At 37.5% G+C, this 23,072-nt stretch overlaps 1 protein-coding gene across 2 annotated transcripts in view; it reads left to right on the plus strand.

Annotated features, from left to right (window-relative positions):
* PDE3A (phosphodiesterase 3A) overlaps positions 1-23,072 on the plus strand; it is a 376,263-nt gene that overhangs the window by 16,020 nt on the left and 337,171 nt on the right. The window contains exon 1 of one of the 2 annotated variants that reach the window (XM_070371160.1): positions 11,115-11,193. The exons of the other annotated variant lie outside the window; for it this stretch is intronic. The gene's annotated coding sequence lies outside the window, so the exon portion shown is untranslated. Of the gene's footprint in view, positions 1-11,114; positions 11,194-23,072 lie in introns of those variants that run through there. 2 annotated transcript variants of the gene reach the window in all.

Consider the following 23,072-nt stretch of genomic DNA (forward strand, 5'->3'; position numbering starts at 1 on the left):
TATGCAGATAACACCACCCTTATGGCAGAAAGTGAAGAACTAAAGAGCCTCTTGATGAAAGTGAAAGAGGAGAGTGAAAAAGTTGGCTTAAAGCTCAACATTCAGAAAACTAAGATCATGGCATCCGGTTCCATCCCTTCATGGAAAATATTTGGGGAAACAGTGGAAACAATGGCTGAATTTATTTTTCCGGCCTCCAAAATCACTGCAGATGGTGATTGCAGCCATGACGCTTGCTCCTTTGAAGGAAATTTATGACCAACCTAGATAGCATATTAAAAGCAGAGACATTACTTTGCCAACAAAGGTCCATCTAGTCAAGGCTATGGTTTTTCCAGTGGTCATGTATGGATGTGAGAGTTGGACTATAAAGAAAGCTGAGAGCAGAAGAATTGATGCTTTTGAACTGTGGTGTTGGAGAAGACTCTTGAGAGTCCCTTGGACTGCAAGGAGATCCAACCAGTCCATCCTAAAGGAGATCAGTCCTGGGTGTTCATTGGAAGGACTGATATTGAAGCTGAAACTTCGATACTTTGGCCACCTGATGCAGAAGGCTGACTCATTTGAAAAGACCCTGATGCTGGGAAAGGTTGAGGGCAGGAGGAAAAGGGGGCAACAGAGGATGAGATGGTTGGATGGCATCACTGATATAATGGACATGGATTTTGGGTGGACTCCGGGAGTTGGTGAGGGACAGGGAGGCCTGGCGTGCTGCAGTTCACGGGGTCGCAACGAATCGGACACGACTGAGCAACTGAACTGAACAGAGACAGATTATTACAGTTTATTAACCTATGCGTGTGTGCTCAGTTGTATCTGACTCTTTGCAGCTCCGTGGATTGTAGTCTGCCAGGCTCGTCTGTCCATGGAATTTTCCAGGGAAGTATACTGGAGTGGGTTGCCACTTCCTTCTCCATAGGATCTTCCCCACCCAGGGATTTAACCCAGGTCTCTTGCATCTCCACACAGGTAGATTCTTTTACCACTGCACCACCTGGGAAGCCCCATTAACCTATGACATTCATAAAATTTTCACTTTGATTTCCCCATTGAAGATATCTCAGAGATGTTATCTGATACTCTGCAGATCAGTTTCTTCTTCTGTGAGGATGAATAAAGAATTTCCTCACCTATCTCCTATATGCTATTACAAAGCTTAAATAAAAATATATCACCCTACAAATGTTAACTAGAAAGAGTATATGCTCTGGACAGAGACAGGCTGAAGCTTTGTAATGTATACAAGGTCCTTCAAATTTCTGAACATGAATAATCCTATCTAACATAGGAAGACTACAGCCCACTTCTTAGTGTAAAGATTAAGTTAATAGAAATAACAGACATTGGTTCTTGTCAAAATCCTCCCCGCCCTCCCCTTGCTGAACAAGAATGGTGCATGTGTGCTAGGTTAAGAGTTGTATCAGACACTCTGTGACCGTGTGGACTGTAGCCCACCAGACATCTCTGTCCATGGGATTCTCCAGGCAAGAATACCTGAGTGGGTTGTCAGTTCCTTCTCCAGGGGATCTTCCCAACCCAGGGATCGAACTGCCATCTCTTGCATCTCCTGCATTGGCAGGTGGTTTCTTGACCACTAATACCAACTGGAAAGCCTGAACAGAATAGTATCTCCTTGTATCTATTGGGGCCATGTCATTAAAGGTTTGCATCTGATTAGAAAAAATCAAAACCAAAACAAAAAAGCAATCTTGGAAGTCTAACATAAAAATCAGGTTTTCTGAAGTTAATCAGAATATTAGAGAGTTACTTAAATTATAGTCAAAGCTACTGGCCAATGAAGAGCCTGGAGAGTCAGACTAGTTAATAATACTGGAAGAGAAAAATTTCTCAAAGATGGTGACAGGTGCTTCAGAAGTAAACATGTGAGTGAAAAAGGATGAAGGGAGGATATTTAAAATTTGATAGAGTCTTTGAACATGTTTGTAAAAATAACTGATGATTCTTTTGAGTCTGTTGTGCAGTCATGTATCATATAATACCATCAGCAACTTGATTTGTGCTTTTGACACAATTATAAGCCATATTTTGTTTTTGAAAACAAACTGGTTATTTTTTCTTTTTGTTTTTAAGAGTTTTTAGTTTAATTTTTGTGGTATAATTCTAGTCATGCCCTTCCTTTTTCTTTTCATTTGCCTATGAGACCATTATTCTCAAATAACAGGGACTTCCTGCTTGTAATCTATGAAAAACAGCTAGTTCAGTACTCATTTAGTAATCACCCTCAGTCATTAAAGCCCTATTGCATTAATTCAGGGAGAATTGGGAATTATATCAGGAGGTAGTGTTAGACGGTGGGCTTTCTGTTAGCTTAGCAGTAAAGAATTCACCTGCCAATGCAGGAGACAAGAGTTCGATCCCTGGGTTGGGAAGATTCCTTGGAGGAGGAAACAGCAACCCACTCCAGTATTCTTGCCTGGGAAATCCCATGGACAGAGGAGCCTGGTGGGCAACAGTCCATGGGGTCTCAAAAGAGTTGGATACAACTTAGTGACTAAAAAGCAAATACTAAGGGAATGAATACACACACACACACACACACACAAATCATTTCTTGCTTTTAAAATACTCTGAGTTGACTTTTTTCCTCTTCTTTTCAATTTTATCTTCTATCTTAGCCTTCCAGAGGACATTCAAATTCTAACCCTTTTTAGAAAACCATCAGATCTCCTAATGATGAAACTCTAGTGAAGTATCTTAAACACTTCATAAAGCATTATCAGATTGGCTAAAAACTTTGGGTTTTTCCTGTTAACATCTTACACAAAACTCCAAATGGACTTTTTGGCCAACCCAGTAGTTTTTTGGGTTTTATAATATTTAGCTGGATAAAAGTTTTGAAATTTTATTCTTCCATAAACATTTTAAAATTTTAAAATAAATGTGAATAAAATAAAATTTTAATACATTTAAGTGTTGTCTCTTTTGAACAGGTATCTTTGTAACACATGCTTTAATATCCTGAGGTTTCATATAACAACAAAAAAAAGAAGCAAGACTTTCTCATTTTATTAGTCTTTCAATAGTCTGACAAATCCCATTTTTATCTGAAGGCATCTTGCCAGTATTTTCTAGACCTTCCTATAGAGGAAATACTTCTATTTTGTTTTCATATTAACTCAGACCATTTGTCAACCTACAGAGCACTTCAGTGATAGGTGCTGTATAAATATTTAAATTACGATAGCTTGATTGCCTTGTAACTTTTTAGAGTTTGCTAACCCTACACTATGGTTAGTATCTGGTTATGAAATAGTTTCCATACTGCTTGGGAGACACAAAAGATAAGGAAATTTCAAGCCTGTGAAGTGAAGAGCTTTTCATCACATTGGAAAACATTCTGATGAATGCAGAGGGAAATCGGGAGATAAAATGGAGGATGCAGCATGCTATCGTCTCCAACTATCAAATGCATAGCTGAAAAGACAGTGGTTGAAATGTTTGTTCTTGTTTGGATGAGGGCATCGTGGATGATTTTGGTATATTTTTCTCTTCAATATTGTCTCAGTTTTTAACCCTGGGTACTTATTTTATAGTCAGGAAAACAAAACTTTATATAAAGAAACATAACCATTTGACCTTTTCCCCCAGATATGTTCACAGAGTGCTTCGAGGGTCACTTACCCAGTACTGGTCCGTGAACTTGCAGTCATGGAAATAGGAACTCCAGGTGCTTTTATGAATGGTAATGTGGTCTCCAGTACTGGGTAAAACATGTTCAGAAGTAAAATCCTATTGCATTCCCAGTTCTTCACCCAAGTGGCTGGAAAGGCATCAGCTTCTTATAAGATTGGAGGTTCAACTGGTATTTTATCTTGCATTATGGATCCCTGAAATTACAGATTGGCAAACACACAATTTTTGTAACTTGATAGTTAAAGTTTTTTGAAAAAATATACATATAGGTATGCTGAAATACATACACATGTACTGAAACATGCTTCAATTTTTATAATGTATTGGGACCTATTTTCATTTTAAAGGCAACAGCAAAACTAATCATGAATGTGATATGTTGAGATCAGCACGGAAATGAGTTAGGAGGAAAAATTCTTTATAAAACATATTTAAGGAGAGTATTGGGCCTACCTTGCTGATTATTAGACCAACAAATAAAAATCAACTTTAAAATAATTGTTTTTTAAAGTAACAAACATAAATTTTTTTTTAACTTGAAAGATTTCAGTTTACCAAAGGATTTATTAATACATAGTATGATTTTTGTAATAGTTTATGCATAGCCCATAAATAAAATATAAGCACTTTAATTTTAGAGTAGTTTAAAATTTTATCCATAACTCATATGCAGACATAGGTTGTTTCTGTATTTTGCTTTTTCTGCATCTGAGTTACTCTGTGTATAATATTGATTAATATCAGTCTTGCTTGTCAGGATTTGTTGATTATTCTTTGCATTTCCTATCTAAGGCTGAGGAACTTTGTGTATTTCCATTTGCTTTTGCTTGTTTAAATAAGTGAATAGGAAAAGAAAGCAGTGTGTAATATTTCACAAATTACTCCCACTTCTAGGATTATGAACTTGTTTTCTCAGATGAAGAACTATCCATTTCTGTGGAAATAAGTTGGAGACTAGCAAACTAGTTTCTGTAACGACCTAAAAAAATAGACTGTGGTGTCACTTGACTCCCTCCAAAAAATGTTTCCAGAAATAAATGTGACAGAATCAGAGAACCAGAGATAAATATGATAGAATTAGTTGAACAGAGCAAAATAACCTTTACTCAGGCATTGCACCTTCTTTTTATTGTTTTGTTAAAGCAGAAGTAGCAGATTAGCCCTAACTGCTTCTGTCTGAGATGGTTGAGTTAAGGTGACAGAGATGGGTAGGCATTTCTCTGCTGACTGTCTGGGTTGGTGGACTTTGGCAGGGCAGAGGCGGGTGGGAGTGTGGAAGAGTGTTGGCACTGAAGTTTGTGTTTGGCTGGAGTCCATATCTCAGCCTTGCAGGTCAGAGATGCACTTTTTCCATAGAACCCGAGGTTATCCGTCGCCGAGACACACTAGTAATAAACTCATCAATCCGAATGTCAGGTGATTAATTTACACTGGGGAATTTACCTGTAAGGAAGAGCAGAGAGCCAGTAGTTACCGGTGAATGCTTCTTGTTCCTAGTGGGAAAGTCACCTTTAGCATGATTATTCCCTAGACTGGGACTGCAGATCTCTGGTTTATGAGAATTCCCCTTGGAAAACTTATACTGTTCGTGCTTTTTATCCTAGAATGTTTGAAGAATGCCTTAACACGCTGATGGGGTGGGGGTGGGGGAGCGGGGGTTGGGGAAGGGTTCACTCTTGCATTCCCTCCTGAGCTTTTAATAAAGATACTACATTAACAAATGGTTCCAGTGGCAAGTGATAGATGCTTTAAAATACAGAAAGTCCTGGGAACTTTGCCCTCCAGAAAGGTCATAGCTAAATTTATTGCTCAAATGCCATTACCCTCTTCACATGGATTTCTGGTAATATTCTATCTTCCTTTCCTTTCTGACTTCTCCTTTTGATTTACGTTTAACCTTTTTTTCACATGTTTATGTTAATAGGAAGCTTACTCTAATGGTGTTTGGTACAATATGAAATATATCTAAATAAGAAGAAAGTAAGAATGGATCTTTAAAAGAATGTTTTGCTATCTTTCTCCTGTGTGCATGATGTCCAGAGGGGAGGAGGGAGGAATAGGATAAAGCTTGTTTTGGAGCTGAATGCCAGGTGTGGAGCAATGTTATGTTCTGGAAACAACACGTAGAACAGATAGCCCAGCCTTTGTGTGGGGGAGGTGAGGTGAGTGTGGTGGGACCTTTTTAAGAGACAAGACAGATAAGGTTGGGAGTAGGGAGGGAAAAACGAATGTCTTCAGAATTAGGCTGGGAAAGATGAACATTATTTTGTCTACAGTCAAAGTTACTGAAAGGGTTTTAGCTGGAGACTAATGTGAACAAATTAAACATAATTTTAAAAACAATGGATCAATTCAGTTCTTCAGTCATGTCAGACTCTTTGCAGCCCCATGGACTGCAGTATGCCAGGCTTCCCTGTCCATCATCAACTCCTGCAGTTTGCTCAAACTCATGTCCATCGAGTCGGTGATGCCATCCAACCGTCTCATCCTCTGTCGTCCCCTTCTCCTTCTGTCTTCAATCTTTCCCAGCATCAGGGTCTTTCCTAATGGGTCAGTTCTTCGCAACAGGTGGCCAAAGTACTGGAGCTTCAGTAGTCGATCAATTGGGTGCACACTGGACACAGGAGATATTTAAGAGGCTGTTGTAAAAGTGCTGATTACAGACATTGTTTTTTATTATTTATTTACTGATATATTTTAATTTTAATTTTTGGAAGATTTCTTAGGACAGTGGTGGTAGAAAGGAAAGGTGGTTGAAGAGAAAATGAAGAGCTGTAATTGGCAGGATTAGACAGTGACTGGTGGTGGCAGGTGTGAACAGTGAGCATGAAGAGTCTTTAATGTTATAAATCTGAGAAACTGGAAAGATTGTGCTGCTGTTCTTCTTTTTTTAATTTTTATTGGAGTATTGTTGATTTATAATGTTGTATTTGTTTCAGATAGATAGCAAAGTGAATCAGTTATACATACGTATATATACATATATATATCTCCATTCTTTTTCAATTTCTTTTCTCATATAAGTTATTACAGATTACTGACTGGTGTTCCCTGTGTTATACAGTAGGTCCTTATTAGTTTTTTATTGTATGTATATATATAGTAGTGTGTGTATGTCAATCCCAGCCTCCTAATTTATCACTTCCCCCCACTTTGCTGCTTTGGTAACCATAAGTTTGATTTTGAGATCTCTAAGTCTATTTTTGTTTTGTAAATAAGTTCATTTGTATCCTTTTTAAATTATATTCCACATATAAATGATATTATATGATATTTATTTTTCCCTGACTTAGTATGATAATCCCTAGGTCAATCGATGTTTCTGCAAATGGCTTATTTCATTTTTTTCGATGGCTGAGTAGTATTCCATTGTATATATGTTCCACAACTTCCTTATTCATTCTTCTGTTGATGGGCGTTTGGACATTTAAATTGCATCTTGACTATTGTAAGCAGTGCTGCAATAAACATTGGGGTGCATGTATTCTTTCAGATTATGGTTTTCTTGGGATATAAGCCCGGAAATGAGATCATATGTTAGCTGTTTTTCAGTTTTTTAAGGAACCTCCATACTGTTCTCCATAGTGACTGTGCTAGTTTACATTCTCACCAACAGTGTAGGAGGGTTCCCTTTTCTCCATACAATCCTCAGCATTTATTGTTTGTAGAATTTTTGATGTTGGCCATTCTGACTGGTATTATAGTTTTGGTTTGCATTTCTCTAATAATCAGTGATGCTGAGCATCTTGTGCTTTTTGGCCATCTGAATGTCTTCTCTGAAGAAATGTCTATTTAGATACTCTGCCCATTTTATGATTGTTTGTTTATTTGTTTTTTGATATTGAGCTGCAGGAAATGTTTGTGTAGTTTGGAGATTAATCCCTTGTCAGTTCTTTGAGACAAAAAGCATCAAAAGAGCAGTTTTTGTTTGTTTTAGGTTCTGAGTGAGGAAGGGATGATGAAGTATGGCTATGATTTGGACACAGTTATGTGTGTTATTTTTGCATCCTCATGTGGTTTTGTATGCTTGAAGACTCCCAGTTTCATTCATTCACAAAAATGTTGGTATCAGATTTGCTAGACATGTTCTCCTGCTCAGTATATATGTGTTTCTTAGAAACAGAAGCCTCTTGTGTCCGGGCTACAACTGCAAACACAGAGAGGTTGTAACCTTAGTCATTTCAATCAGCACAAGGCTGCCACCCTATTTCCAATTAGACTATAAATAGGGTCTTCAGTCTCAGAGGGCAGACAACTTTGTACTCTTGGTACTGATCTTACCAAGGAAAGAGATCGACAAAAGTCAGTACAGACAGAAGCTTCAGAGTAACCCTCTGAGACTCTCTGCTGTCATAGTGTGTCATAACCCCGATCAAATTTTAATAAGACAAGATCCTTATCCTCAAAACAAGTGAATGCTGGATCATATAATTAATTAAATATTATTTTATCAATTGAGACAGTCTAGATGGTCTAGGGCAGTTAATCTTGTAAAATTATCTGGTTGAGTATCACTTTGATGTTTTTCTTGGGTTATTCTAGATGCCTATAATGGTTTGTCTTTATATAATACTTTGCTGTCGTTCAGTTTTTAAGTCATGCCTGACTCTTTGCGACCCCATGGACTAAAGCACGCCAGACTAATATTCCTCTACTACCGCATGGAATTTGTCAAATCCATGTCCATTGAGTTAGTGATGCTGTCTAACCATCTCATCCTCTGCCACCCCCTTCTCCATTTGCCTTCAGTCTTTCCCAGCATCAGGGTCTTTTCCATTGAGTCAGCTCTTTGCATCAAGTGGCCAAAGTATTGGAGCTTCAGCTTCAACATCAGTCCTTCCAATGAATATTCAGGGTTGATTTCCTTTAGGATTGACTGATTTGATCTCCTTGCTGTCCAAGGGACTCTCAAGAGCTTCTCCAGCACCACAATTCAAAATCATCAATTCTTCAGTGCTCAGCCTTCTTTGTGGCCCAACTTTCACAGCCTTAGATAACTTCTGGAAAAACCATATCTTTGACTATATGGGCCTTTGTTGGCAAAGTGATGCCTTTGCTTTTCAACACACTGTCTGGGTTTATCATAGGTTTCCTTCTAAGGACCAAGTGTCTTTAAATTTCATGGCTACAGTCACTGTCCACAGTGACTTATATATAGTATATATAAATCTATAAATTGTTTCTCTCTATAATATGTAGCATATATAATTTTATATATATATATATATATATATATATAAGATTATGGGCTTTGCTAGTGGTTCAGTGGTAAAGAATCCGCTTGCAATGTAGGAGCCATGAGGAGTCGCATGTTTGATCCCTGGGTTGGAAAGATCACCTGGAGAAGGAAATGGCCACCCACTCCTGTATCTTTCCTGGAGAATCCCATGGACACTGGAGCCTGGCAGACTGCAATCCATAGGGTCATAAAAAGAATCAGACACGGCTGAAAGCAACTTAGCACCTATGCATATATAATTAATGTATATAATTTAATTATCTAACATATATATATATATAAGTATATATTTATATACAATATAATATAATATAATATATACAATTACACATACATACATAAGGCTATACACTCTAGGTCAGGTTTCTATAGTGACAATGTGATTTATCTTTTTTTTTTTTGATTGGAGGAGAATTGCTTTGCAATGTTGTAATTTGCAGTGTGATTTGTACTCTTTGCCCATTTGGTGGAAGTTTCTACCTGATAAACTCTGCATCACTCTCAGTATTCTTCTAAACTTGTCCTTATATATCATAGTGGATTTTTGGAGGAATTCTTTTGTTTATGTATGTGTGCTTTTTCTTAAAAAGCATTCCTGCTGTTACAAGTTTGGAGGGACATTGACAGTAGAGCCAAATTTATGGAATCCCTAACAAATGGTCCTCAATATGCTTTTGCTTTGTCACTACCCTGATGGGGAGCTAAGTTCCCTTTCATACATTTCCCCACTCCTTCCCCCTCTGTTTTCCTCTCCTTTGGAGAAGTTCACAGCCTGACACAGTAGTTTGGGGGTTGTGAAAGTGTTAGTGATTCACTTGTGTCCTACTCTTTGTAACCCCATGGACTATAGCCTGTCAGGCTCCTCTGTCCATAGAATCCGCCAGCAAGAATACTGGAGTGGGTAGCCATTCCCTTCTCCAGGGGATCTTCCCCACCCAGGGCTCAAACCTGGACCTCCTGCATTGCAGGCAGATTCTTTACCATTAGACGTGGTCTAACTGGAACAAAGTAGAGTGTGATTGTCACCTTCTTTGTACCAAAATGATTTATGCACTTTTTTTTTTTTTTGCCCCATATACTTGGTAAGCACCAATCCTAAACCTTTACCTTATGAAAATGTGGGTGCAAGAGGAGGCCATGTGATTCTTTAGCCCTACCCTATACACCACTCCCCTCAATAAGAAGACCCCTTAACAAATACTAAGACCACCCCTGCTTTTTTTGGTCAGTAAAGTAATCTGTATATTTAATTTTTGATCAGCTATAACTTTGGTGGCCATCACATGAGTTAACACAAAACTCTATCTGTATAGTATCATTTTTTTCTTTAAGATTTCTTTCTTTTTTTTTCTTTTTGATGTGGACCATTTTTAAAGTCTTTACTGAATTTGTTACAATACTGTTTATGTTTTGGTTTTTCGGCCATGAAGCATTTGGGATCTTAGGTCCCCAACCATGGATCAGACCTGTACCCCCTGCATTGCAAGGCAAAGTCTTAACCACTGGCCACCAAGGAAGTCCCTGCATTGTATGCTTGATACTTTGGACCCTCTGTTCTTGCTGGATTCAGATGAAAACAAGAAAAAAGCCAAGATTTTTGCTGTATTAGAAATCGTCTGTTGATTTATGCATGACTAGAACAGTGAAAAGTGGGAGAAACAAATGCTGTATATAAAACGTGGTCAGATTTTAGAGAATTAATAGTTTCATTTATTTACTTGCTCTTTATTCAAAATAGATCTTTAATGCAATAGAAATCTACAGCAAATTTAATAATGTCTAAAGTTCTCCTTGGTACAAAACCATATCTAGAATCATTTGGCTGTAAACCTGAGACTAACACAGCATTGTAAATCAACTATATTGCAATATAAAATAAAAATAATTAAGTTACATTTTCTAGCTAAAAAAGCTACGAAAAGAACTAGTATGGCAGTATGATGTACTTAATACAAATATGAAAACAATTTGACAAATTTATAACTATCCCCCTATGTAAGTCTAAAATGTAGCTGGAAAACGTTGGCTAAAGATAGGATGCATCAAATTATGGGTACCTTTGGAAATATTATCCACATAAGATGGTACTATCAATGGTGAAATGATTTTTCATCCTAGGCGAGCTCTTTGAGATGGCAGGAACAATGGCCCTTTGTCTTCACAAAGGTGTCACATGATAGGCTTTTTCAAACTCTAACCTGCCCTTGATTCTGATATGTTCTCTCTAGGGAGACCTCCCCACATCCTGAATCAATGCTGTAGTGAGCCACAGTTACTGATGTGTGTGTCACATCCATCAGGTATGTTGAAGTGAGAAAAAAAAAAAAAGTCTGCAAATCACAGCTCTATAAACTTAATCCAAGAAGGGCATGAACCTCATTTGTGGACCAAGTGAGCATTTACTTTCCTGTGCAAAGTTCCTGTTAGAAGAGATTTAAATAAATATAGCTTGGAGGAAGGGCCTCTTTCAGGAGTTTCATTTGACATCAGTGAAATATTCTTGCGGGAGGCAATGTTTGCCTCGATTTTTACAGGTCAATTGGTTTTACTTTTGACTTTAATTACTGGTGTTCTAACCTTGAATGGCAGACTACTTCATAATTTTTTTCCCCATAGAGTTATGCTTCATTGTTTATTTTCTATAGTTTATGAGTGCGTGCTTATAACTTAGAGGGAAATTATAAAAAATTCAGCAGAGAGTAGCTAGAACACTGAATGTTCTAAAAGGATATGTCTACCTTGGAGATGGTCTGAATTACTTTTTCATGAGTTGAAATAAATAATAAACCTCTTTTTGCCACTTTGGCACCTGAAATATTTTTAATCTAATTTAGTTAAATGTTGATTTGTGTAATATATGAGCTATCAGAAAAGCACTGCTATTAAGTAGAACCCTATAATGGTAATCTCCGAGAAAGAAAATATTTTAAAATGTGAATAACATATACCGGGACTTGAGTCATTTATTTTGCTTACTCTGGGTTTCCAAAGTTTTAAATAGAGTATTGCATTGGTTATCACTGGGGCTAATTTTGCCCCCCAGGGGACACATGGCCAAGTATGTCTGAAGGTATTTTTAGTTGTTGGGACTTTGCGGGTGGGGGTGGGGGGGTACATGTTGTAGGCAGAAGCCAGGAATATTAAACATCCTACAGTACCTAGGCTCAGACAAAGAATTATCTCACCTAAAATGTAAATAGTACCCAGAATGAGGGAAAAAAAAAACTTTATAGAGTATTGAGCATTTATTTTTATTAATATTCCATATGAGCAAGTGGATGAAATAAATGGAAATTGAGTTATAATTTTTTTATTCTGTGTGAAAATAGCAAGATCTATTGATCTTGGAGGGATTCAAGTAGAGTACAGTGATTAAGATGCCATCTTTGTTATCATATTTGGATTCTAGTATTCACTTTAGCCAGTTGCTAGCTGTCTGACCTTAAATATGTATGATTAATCCTAAAATGATTAATCCCTCTGAGACTGAATATATTCATTTATAAAATATGGATGATGAAATCTACCTTACAGACTTGCTCTGGTAAGTTTTGTTTGTTACCTGGAAGGCTTTACACATCAGTGAATAGTAGCCACTGTCACGTTTAGAATGTAATTTGGGATTGGTAGGATAGCGTTGGGATGGTTTTATGGGGAATGAGATAGAGTATCAATAGTGATTTTTTTGGAATGAATCATAAGGATTTCCCAATAATTTAATGAAGCAGTGTAGTCTTTAAACATGTTAATCTCTGTCTATATATCTCTATGTGTGTCTGAAAAGCTAGGAAGGAATACTTGACCACCTGAAAGATCTATAAGAGTGCAGTCTTCAAGACCAGAAATGAACATTTAAAAATGCCAAATTCTTAACAGACGTCACCAGTGGGATTTGTTGAAAAGAAGAAAGGATCTTTTCTCTCTTTTTTAAAATTATATTCTTCTATGTTGATTAATTTTTTTCTAAAAGCATATGTTTTATAATCAAGAAAATAAGCATTGTAAACATTACAACAAAATTCTCAGACTTTCCCAATATAAACGTTGAAAAATATGATAGTTGATAAAAAAATGTTCCTCTTCTAGTTTGTAGAGTTTCTTTTCTGCTGATTTATCTCCATTAGTTGGTTTTCCTCTGTAGTCACCTTTCTAAAAGTGGTAAAGCTGTAGGACCCATTAAAATTTTACTGGTGTGATAAAGCTGGTCATATTGATGCCTTTATCTTCTGTTTTGGCATGTGGTGCTGTCCGTGAAATTTGGTCTGGGTGGTGAGTAAAAAAGAGGACAGGGGAATTTATAACTTGCATCTCCAAAGCCAGAATATCTTCCTTGCCTGGGTACTCTTTAGCAGTTTATTAAGGACTTGAGTAAAAACACAGGAAGCATATTTATTAAATTTCCAGTTGTCTGAAACTGGAAGGTATGGATCAAAGTTTAGATGATTGGATATAAATTTCACACTGTGCTTGATTTAGACAGTGGGCAAAAAAATAAGAATATTAAATTTAACAGGAGAAAGTATAAGTGCCTATAATTTTGACTTTAGAAAAAATTTTAAAATTTTGTAATGAGGGAGTTTAGACCATTATCTAATTCCTGTTTGAAGAAAGAAGAAATACTAAGGGTTGGGTGGGTCTCAGTTCAGAGAGTTGTCTCCCTCTTTTGAGTTCTCTTGTAAGATATGGTTTTTTAAGAAAATATATTTATTTTTAATTGGAGGATAATTGCAGTGTTGTGTTGGTCTCTGCCATACATCAACATGAATCAGCCATAGGTGTACATATGTCCCCTCCCTCTTGAACCTTCCTTCTATTCCAGAATTCTACTTCTGTATTTTTAGAATTTTGACCAATTCTGCTTGCTGTAGTTTAAGAGGAATATTGACGAGCTAGTGTTAAAGAACACATCTGCCAATGCAGGAGACATAAAAGATGTGGGTTTAGGGCTCGACCCTTGGGTCGGGAAGATCCCCTGGAGTAGGGCATGGCAGCCCACTCCCATATTCTTTCCTGGAAAATCCCATGGACAGAAGAGCCCGGTGGGCTACAGTCCATGGTGTCTCAAAGAGTTGGACACTACTGAAATGACTTAGCGTACACACACATAAAATGTTCAGGAAGCCTAGAATTAGTCAAATCCCTGCTCTGCCATATATTAACTGTCTGGCTTTGGGTAAATTATAATGTTTAATCTCTAAAGTTTAGGTGTTGTTAGATAAAAATAAAAAAATAATAAAGCTACCTCATAAAGGTATTTTAGGAATTGGCTGAGACAATAATTGCATCTTCATTATTTATTTTAAAGATGGTCTATAAGCTATATTGATTAATTCAAAATTATTAAAATAGGCAAGTTCATCAAAAGGAGAACAGTTAATTATCTTACATACCAACAAAACTAATTTTAACAATTGTGAAAAGATGAGGTTGCAAATGAATGATAGTAAAGGAAGGTTGTTCACAAGAGTATTGATTAAATACAGGGAGGTTTAGAACAGGTAGAGGACTTGGTGAATACTTATTAAACTTAAATCGATTCTTTCATTCATTCTATTGAAGCTTGCTGATACCATTTGTCTGTGAGAAGGTCCATTTTTTCAAGAGTGCCAGCCATCTCTAAGAACTTTTTTTTTTTTTTTTATTAACCAGAGCAGAAACTCTGACCTTTATTTTTACACGAGTGATTACTAAGGCTAACTCAGTTTAGGAGGAAGTAGGAAAATACCTGTAGCCTATGGTAAAGAAAGAGGAGGGGAGGCTGGGAGGAGAAACTTAGTATTATCCTGGAGGAGATACAAAAGAGGCCCACAGGTTCCTCTGTCCAGGGAACTTTCTAGGCAAGACTGCTGGAGTAGGTTGCCATTTCCTACTCTAGGGGATCCTCCTGACCCAGGGATCGAACCACATCTCCTGCGTCTCTGCATCAGTAGACAAATTCTTTACCGCTGTGTCACCTAACCCTGCCAATGCTGTCTGAAAATCTGTACTGCACGTCAGAGTTCTAAGAAGCCTCACGTTTTTTGTAAAAAGAGAAAGGGGATCGTTGAAAGAACTGTATTTGCTCTAGGTTTATCTGCATTCCTTAAAATAATGTAGATTCCTAATAAAAGCCTTTTAGTAGTCTTCATTCCAGTCTATGTGAGAACAGTGCTCCTTGAATGCATAAATTAAGGGAATGAATATGGACATGGGGAGAAGTTGGTTCAGCATAAATGATTGGACATATTATTCTGGAGCCCAAACTTTTCCTTATTCATTCCTAGAACTCCAATATCTCTAAGAAGTTTCAGTACTAGAGGAAGATTAAAAAAAAAAATGTAGTGGCATAGACATAACACCAATGTAACAATTCAGCATTTATAGTTGTGCAGTTCAGTGTCATTAAGTATATTCACTTTGTTGAGCAAGGATCTCCAGACTTCTTCCATCTTCCCAAACTGAAACTCTGTACCCATTCAATAACTTCCCTGTTTCTATCTCACCATAGCCCCTGACAACTACCATTCTTTCTATGTCTATGAATTGTCTACTCAAGGTATGTCATATATAAGTGGAATCATAGAGTATAGATGAGGCAGGGGGGTTTGGACTGGCTTATCTCACTTATCATGCCATCCTCAGTATTCATCTAACATGGTAGCATGTGTCAGAATTTGGTTCTTTTTTAAGGCTGAATAATATTGTATGTGTAGATCACATTTTGTTTATCCATTTCTGGATAACTACTTCCACTTTGGAGCCGTTATGAATAATACTGCTATGAACATGGATGTACAGATATAAAGATTTTTATATTACTTAAAAATGGCAGTCACATAAACCTTTTATGTAAAACCATCAAGCTGACAAAGGATTCATAGCAAATGTGGGTGACTTAACAGCATTCGTTTAACTGGGACACTTTTCCTAAGCTGATCCTAACCCGTCACCTCCTCATGGGAAGGGAAAGATTATAGGAGAAGAATAAAATGCACACATAGGAATTCTAGCACATTAATTAGAAACTGTAAACTTGGGGTTAAAATTGAAACTCTATTGCTTGGCTGGTTGTTACATATAGGATTCAGACATTTTAATAGTTGATTCAAAAATTTTAAAAATACTATGATTTTAGTTTTCTACTTGAGAAGCAAAGAAACCTATATGTTAACAAATAAAACTATGGGCAGAAATAACACATGCTTCAAGAGCATTCAGTGCTTCTATTTTCTCTGTTTTTTTTTTTTTTTTTTCCAACAAGGAGATAAAATTAAAACATTTTATCTGTAAAACCAGTATGCTAGTATTCTGAGTTCATAAGTGTTGTAAAGATGGCTTCACCTTATTTGGCAGACCTTTTACAAATATTCTTTGAAGGCTACTTTAAACACTCAACGGTGTATCATCTTAATTTTCAGTCTTGCCATTTCAAATGAGGCAATTTTTTTACGAAATAATTGAATTAGAGGGAATTGCATGTTCATTTTTCTAGTTTAAAAGCTTTGTCAGAATCCTCCACTTGCATTGTCTGCACAGTTCTCCCTGAGTCCCTTCATGTTCATGCCTATTTGAGACATCCATTAGTAGATGCTTTAAAAAAAAAAATTTTTGTTTTGTTTTTGGCTGTGCTGGGTTGGGTCTTCACTGCTGAACACCTGCTTTATCTAGTGGCAGCAAGAGGGGGTTACTCTCTAGTTGCGGCACATGGGCTTCTCACTTAGTGATGGCTGGTCTTGTTGCAGAGCACAGGCTCTAGAATGCATCTGCTTCAGTAGTTGCAGCACTACTGAGCAGGCTCAGTAATGGTGATTTAAGGGTTTAGTTGCTCCATGGCATCTGTGGCATGTGGGATCTTCCCAGACTAAGAATTGAACCGCTAGCCCCTGCATTACGTGGATTCTTAACCTGCGGCGCATGGGCTTCTCACTTAGTGATGGCTGGTCTTGTTGCAGAGCACAGGCTCTAGAATGCATCTGCTTCAGTAGTTGCAGCACTACTGAGCAGGCTCAGTAATGGTGATTTAAGGGTTTAGTTGCTCCATGGCATCTGTGGCATGTGGGATCTTCCCAGACTAAGAATTGAACCGCTAGCCCCTGCATTACGTGGATTCTTAACTGGGCCACCAGCAAAGCCCTAGTAGATACTTTGAATTCTGATCCTTTCTCTGTCCCAAACACAAATGAAATCAGGAGCAGGGCTGCAGGTATCATTTTAACTTCTAAAGGGCTGTTTCTGTGTTCTGGCATGTGTCTGCCTGAACTCTGTGATTAAAATAAGAAGTTGGTACCTGGAGCCAGGGCGATACTGGAGAATGTCTCCCACTATCTGGAGAGGGACAGCCAGATAGATACTGATGAACATGGAGGAGGGTAGCTGAGCTCTGGTGTAAAAGTTCATTGACTCTTTAACATTGTTAATATTTTAATCCATATGTTTGTTTCTTTTACTGGTTTGCTCTTTTCCCTATTGTTAATTCCCTTCCCAATATGCTAAACATTTTGCAGATACCACAACTCATTCTCGTTACAGCATTAGAGATAACATATTGTTGTTGCTGTCTGAAGCTTGTGGAGGTTAAGTAACTTACCCCAGATTTTATTGTTTATCAGATGCAGAGCCTGGTCTTGCGTCCAGCTCGGTCTGGCTTAGAAGGCTTCCTGTTTCCATTGCACTAGCCAGCAAAGGCATCACCGGAATTTCCAGGATATAACTTTCTTCAAAGTGATAATCATTATGTCCAGCCCTTCCTTTCCTCTAATACTCTGGCTATCCTAGTTTATAGGCACATCATACTTGAATGGACTATTGTGAGAGCTTCTAAACTGATATTCCCATCCCTTGCTTTCTGAATATTAATTCACCCCTTGCACTATTGCACTGTCTTCCTGATGGTCAAGTCTAATAATGATAGTGGTTTTGTTGAATGCTACTATTAATATAAAATCATGTTAACCCTTTGATAACAAACAGTTTGTAATTCTTAGTTGCCTTTCAAATAAAATGAACACCTCTTATCTTAGGTTTTATGACCTCCTCTCATCTGCCCTTCCTACTTTTCAGCCTCTTCAAACTGCTTGCTTCGTCACATCAATTTTCTAACTAATTTGAATTGTTTATTTTGTTGTTCAGTCGCTAAGTCATGTCTGACTCCTTGTGACCCCATGGAGTGCAGCATGCCAGGCTTCCCTATCTTCCTATCACTGTCTCCTAGAGTGTGCTTAAAGTCGTGTCCATTGAGTCGGTGATGCCATCCAACCGTCTCATTCTCTGTTAACCCGCTTCTTCTTCTGCCCTCAGTCTTTCGCAACATCAGGGTCTTTTGCAACAAATTGGCTCTTTGCATCAGATGGCCAAACTTTTGGAGCTTCACCATCAGTCCTTCCAATGAATATTTAGGGTTGATTTCCTTTAAAATTGATTGGTTTGATTTCCTTGCTATCCAACGGACTCTCAGGCGTTTTTTCCAACACCACAAATTGCTTGTAGTGTGAGCTTATGTGATCTTACACTCCCCTCCCTCCCTTTCTCTCTCCCTCTCTCTCTTCCTGTAGGTAGGCAGGTCTCTATTTTTTCTAAGCAAGCAATGGTTTCATGGATGGAGGATCTCACATTTTTATTTCCATTCCTGTTATCACAAAATGCCCATCTCTCTAACCTGATCTCCAATGAATATAAATAAAAAATTTTCCTATCTTATATCTGCTTCAGTGATGTATTTTCTCATCATCCTGTTTGGAAGTTTTCTTCTCCTTGAATCTCCAAAGTACCATACCTATTCCTTTCTGCTGCTACTGCTAAGTCACTTCAGTTGTGTACGACTCTGTGCGACCCCAGAGACAGCAGCCCACCAGGCTCCCCCGTCCCTGGGACTCTCCAGGCAAGAACACTGGAGTGGGTTGCCATTTCCTTCTCCAATGCATGAAAGTGAAAAGTGAAAGTGAAGTCTCTCAGTCGTGTCCGACTCTTAGCAACCCTATGGACTGCAGCCTACCAGGCTCCTCCATCCATGGTATTTTCCAGGCAAGAGTACTGGAGTGGGATGACATTGTGTTCTCCATTCCTTTCTGCTGCTGCTGCTGCTGCTGCTGCTGCCAAGTCGCTTCAGTCGTGTCTAACTCTGTGCGACCCCATAGACGGCAGCCCACCAGGCTCCCCGTCCCTGGGATTCTCCAGGCAAGAACACTGGAGTGGGTTGCCATTTCCTTCTCCAATGCATGAAAGTGAAAAGTGAAAGTGAAGTCACTCAGTCGTGTCCAACTCTTCACAACCCCATGGACTGCAGCCCACCAGGCTCCTCCGTCCATGGGATTTTCCAGGCAAGAGTACTGGAGTGGGGTGCCGTTAATGGCACTTACATTTTCCACCTTGGATTGTAAATCTTTGTATAAGTGAGACTGGGGTCCTTGGCATGGGGGGAGGGTCTGGGTATAATTGAGTCCACTTGTCCTGTGTGTCATATTGTTTATCGTAGGCCCATGGAGCCAGTCAACAAATGAATCAGTATCATAACTTATGTGTATATAGTGCTTGGAAATTTATAGAAGTGTACATTTTTCTTATTTGACAACAATAGGGTGGAATTTGGTGGTTATCTGCATGTTATGGATAACATTTGGAAGTCTATAGAGCTAGGCTCAGGAAATATCTATGCACTTTGTGCCACTTCTAGTCTTGGTGGTAGGGCGAGATGGGACCCCAAGTTAAGCAGGTTGGAGCTAAAATGACCTCCAGGGCAACTGAATTCAGGGATTCTGGACACTGTTTGTGCCTTGAACTCACCTTTTTTCTGAATTTTCTGAATTTCCTGGATTTTCATCAGGAAATTTAAGATAAGTTATTTACTAAGCAAGCTCCACCCCCAAAGATTCTCATCTGATGGTCTGAGATGGTACCCATTTTTATTTTTTAGTGTGGTGATTTTGAAAAAAATTTATCATTCCAAATTTATGGAAGAAATTTATAATAGAGATGTATAAATTCTATTATAAACACATTAAAATCTTTGGACCCAGTCATTCAAAATTAGGCTTTTTTTTAAACTGTAGCGGGCATTCCATTTTTTCTTTATTTCTGCAGTTATATAAAAATGAAGTCGTTTATTTTTTATTGAAATATAGTTGATTGACAATATTGTGTTTCAGCAATAAGTATACAGCAAAAAGTGATTCAATTACATACATATATATATTTAAGATTATGTTCTATTATCAGTTATTACAAGATGTTGAATGCAATTCCCCGTGCTATACAATAAATCCGTGTTGCTTATCTATTTTATGTACAGTGTGTGTGTACAGAAGTTTGTATCTGTTAATCCCATACTCCTAATCTGTTCCACGTTTATCTCCCCTTTGGTCACCATGAATTTGCTTTCTGTGTCTGCAAGTCTGATTCTGTTTTGTGTGTAGGCTCATTGGTACTGCTTTTAGATTTCACATATTAGTGATATCTTACGGTATTTGTCTTTCTCTGAGTTCACTAAGTGCAATGTTCTTTAGGTCCATCCATGTTTCTGCAAGTGGCGATTCACTCTTTCTCATGATTGAGTACTGTTCCTGTGTGTATGTATTTGTATATACCACACATTCTTATATCAGTGGTCTGTGATGGACTTTCGGGTTGTTTCCACGTCTTGTCGGTTGTAAATAGTGCTGATATGAACATTGAGGTGTATGAATCCTTTTGAATTAGAGATTATGCTTTTTTCCCGAAATAAAAGGTATTTTCAGATGCTATTTTGGAAAAAATAGATCTATTTCCTAGTCTTAAGAGTATAACTCAGAGGCACAGATTTATGCTGATATAATTCTAACTCTGAGCTATAAGAGTTAAATACTTTATCCTGTGATACTCTGGGTTAGCACACATTTTAGAGAAATGCAAGCTTGGGTGCCCATATATATTATATTTAAAACTCCAAAACAAACAAAAATGTTTTATAAATAAGCATTATGTATTGGAAGGTTATATAGAAATAGTAAAATAACATATAACTCCTACTCATTATACAGTAATATCTTATTTTTCTCTCTTCTTAAAGAATACCATCTCACAGATTTTTATTGTTGCTGTAAATTGGGAGCCAAATTTATTTATTTCATTTTTGTAGTGTGTGGGTGTGTACCTTGCACACATTGAGTTTAATTAAAATTTTTCTTGCAAGCTCAAGGTCTTCATTATCCACTTGAATTATTTTAAAATGCAGCAGTACAATAACATCCTCAGAGACTATTAAAATGCTTATAAAGATATTTTCTCGATACTGAATGGCTTAACCTTCCATGATTCCATATTGTTATATGAGCCTCTTTAAACTTTTATTCCCTCCCTCTGAGGTATTTCTCCTAAGTGCTTAGCAGATATCTGATTCTGCTGCAAGGAAGATTGTAAGTTTGCAGACAGAGCACTTAACCACTCTTGTTAACTTGATGGCCTTATTTATCCACTGTTGTATTCATTGAGCTCTAGATGGTGGCCTGAGGGTGACCATATATTTTTCCCTTGTAGAACAGAGTTTAATATTTGTGCCCACAATTGTATTTACCATTCAGGAGCCTTGTCTCCATTATAGCTGGATTTACAACTGTGTTTTGAGTGAAAGAGTTTGTTGGTGTTGCTTCCGGAAGGAAATGAAGACACTTAACATCAGAATGCTCAAAATGATAATTCTGTGATAAAGAAGGAAATTAGAAGCTTGACAATCTAAATTTTGTCTGCTTTTTAAATAACATCAAAAAATAGTATTACTTGTTTTTATCTCAAGTCTATTTCAAATCTGAGCTTTACATAACAAAAAACGGTAAGGATGATCAAATGTAATAAATTTTTATTTACATTTTTTGGAGAATCAGGAATTTAATTTCAGTTATCTATACATGTACATGTGGGCTGGTGGCTCAGATAGTAAAGAATCTGCCTGAAATGCAGGAGACCTAGGTTCAATCCCTGGGTTGGGAAGATGCCCGAGAGAAGGTATGGCAGTCCACTCCAGTATTCTTGCCTGGAGAATTCCATGGACAGAAGAGCCCAGTGGGCTACAGTTCATGGGGACACAAAGAGTCACACGTGACTGAGCAACAAACATATATGTAACTATTTACGGGTATCTATTAATATTTCAAGAGAGACACTGCATATGTGGTAGGCACTCTAATTTCTTAATTTTCTAACTCTGAAACTTAATAATTTAGTCAAAGTTCAATATTTAGCTTTCTCCTTGAACTCCCTAATGAATCATTTCCTTTGAAAGACTTTTCCTGGAATTTCTCTTTTTGGCAGGTAGGTTTGCATATCTAACATGACATCATTTGACTGGATTCTTGAAAAAAATAATTTAAGAGACAAAAAAACTGTAGGGTAGCTTTTGAGCATTTTAGTGGTAGAATTTGGGGAGAAAGTAAAATAGAGAAATCATATGTCCTGTTAGTAGGAATATGTATTATTTTCTTAGACACCATTGATAATTGAGTAACATTTTTTGTTTCTTTAATAAGTTCATTTGGTTTATTAGTTTGTTTCAGAAGGGAAATATTTCCTGCTGTCTTTTGCTGCTGCTGCTGCTGCTAAGTCGCTTCAGTTGTGTCTGACTCTGTGCAACCCCATAGATGGCAGCCCACCAGGCTCCACCGTCCCTGGGATTCTCCGGGCAAGAGCACTGGAGTGGGTTGCCATTTCCTTCTGCAATGCATGAAAGTGAAAAGTGAAAGTGAAGTCACTCAGTCGTGTCTGACTTTTCGCAAACCCATGGACTGCAGCCCACCAGGCTCTGCTGTCCATGGGATTTTCCAGGCAAGAGTACTGGAGTGGGTTGACATTGCCTTCTCTGCCTGCTCTCTTTTACGGAGTTACATTTTGGCAAAAGTGACTTAATTATAATTCTGGAGTTTCATCCTGCTTAAAACTAGTTGAATTCTGGACTTAATAAAATCACATTTATGTAGGAAGCCATATAATTGTAGGTATAGAAAAGGAAGGAAACAACTTGGGTAACTTCCAAGTTAAAAATATAATACTGTAGGTTCCTTGAGGTAGGAACAAATCTCTTAATTTTTTTTCTTTATCCTAAATTGAACCTTGTAAGTTACTATATACAAGATAGACACTCATTACATAATGTTATTGATTTATTGGTTATAAAATAAATGTATTGAAATGTACTCTTTCTCTTATAGAGAAATGGTAATTTGTCTTCACTAGTATA

Source organism: Bos mutus, chromosome 5 (assembly GCF_027580195.1).
Source record: "Bos mutus isolate GX-2022 chromosome 5, NWIPB_WYAK_1.1, whole genome shotgun sequence".
NCBI lineage: Eukaryota > Metazoa > Chordata > Mammalia > Artiodactyla > Bovidae > Bos > Bos mutus.